The sequence below is a fragment of the Arachis duranensis genome, chromosome 10 (genome assembly GCF_000817695.3).
Source record: "Arachis duranensis cultivar V14167 chromosome 10, aradu.V14167.gnm2.J7QH, whole genome shotgun sequence".
NCBI lineage: Eukaryota > Viridiplantae > Streptophyta > Magnoliopsida > Fabales > Fabaceae > Arachis > Arachis duranensis.
In genome coordinates this window covers 98,859,250-98,860,866 of record NC_029781.3, presented here as the reverse complement: position 1 = coordinate 98,860,866, position 1,617 = coordinate 98,859,250, and positions in this window count along the sequence as shown.

Genomic DNA, 1,617 nt, shown 5'->3' with positions numbered 1-1,617 from the left:
AAGAAATGAGCCATGTTGTTTGGAACTCTCACAGCAAAGACTCATTCGATAGGAATTGGAACGATTTTCTGGTGAATTTTGGTCTTGCGGACAACAAGTGGCTCTCAGGTAATGTGTTTTTAAATTCTGCAGCAGAGGTGTAAATTGTACTGTCTCTCGGGTGTATTTTACTGTGTGTGTTTGGGTGTATTATGCAGATCTGTATGAAGACCGTCACATATGGGTTCCTATCTATCTGGACCACCACTTCTGGGCAGGGATGAGAAGCACACAAAGGAGCGAGAGCATGCATTCATTTTTTAACAAGTACATCACCCGGAACAGCTCGCTCATTCAGTTCGTCAAACAGTACGATAATTGCCTCGGAAGCAGGGAGCAAGCAAAGAGAGAATCAGATGCTGCAGATTTTCATACGGTCATACCGTGTGCAACCAAATCCTCCATCGAAGCTCAGTTTCAAGATGCGTACACCCACGCAAAGTTTAGGGAAGTCCAAGCCCAATTCAGAGGAAAGGCGAATTGCATCACCAGATTAAAGAATTCCGCTCTAGGCTATTCAGTATACGAAGTCAGAGAACAAGTTTCCAGCTCAATATTCGACAAGTTCGCGGTTACCTACGACTCAGTTGCAGCCGAGGTAAAATGCCAATGCTTATTATTCGAGTCGAGAGAGATACTGTGCCGTCATGCACTAAGCGTGTTAAGCTTCGAACAAGTAAGCCAAGTGTCCCCTAGATACATACTGGAACGATGGAGCAAGAAGGTAAAGAGGCGACACACACACATCAAGAGCAGCCACGAAGAGCCACTAATGGAGCCAAGAAGCAAGAGGTTCGACCAATTGGTTTTTCGTTCGCAAAATATTTGCGAATTTGCCTCCGAATCGGAGGAGCTGACTGCAATTCTGCACCGTGTGTACGATAACGTCATGGCTGAGATGGAAGCATTAAAAGCCAAAAGGAAGGGGACATCTTCTTTATCCCACGAAGACGCCAACTTGGAATCCGTTAACGAGCTTCAAAGCCCGCCAAGGATTCGAACAAGAGGACGTCCAAAAAACAGGCTAGGTTCAAAGCTCGAGAAACAGATTGCAAATGTCACAAAGAAGAAGAAGACGAAAGTTTTAAGCGAGGTAAATGTAATGTTCTTTAAATTTGTGGCGATTGAGTTTATTTTTCTAGTTAATAGTTTAGCTAATGCGGGAGTGTTATATTCAGATAAACCTGTTTGATGCTGCATCAGCAGCGCATTCAAATTGCAGCCAATATCAGGGACAAGTTATAAATTATCAGTTCAGGGTACCAGCAGCAGGGGATAACTCTTTGGGTGTATAGTTCTGGGGAGTATGGGTGTAAAAGCTCTGTTTCTTTTGGGTGTATTTTTGTTAATTGACAATTTACATATAGACACATATATAGATACATATAGAACAAAAGCTGTAAAAATTCACAGGTTATGGGCGATATATTTCAGTTGATGTTTTTTTTCATATTTTAGTACATGTAATTCATTCATTTTCAATACAGCACAGACAGTTGGGTGTATATTTTATTCAACCTCGGGTGTATTATTAGACTTGCATTGGGTGTAACAGTTTATAATTTACGTTTATATATG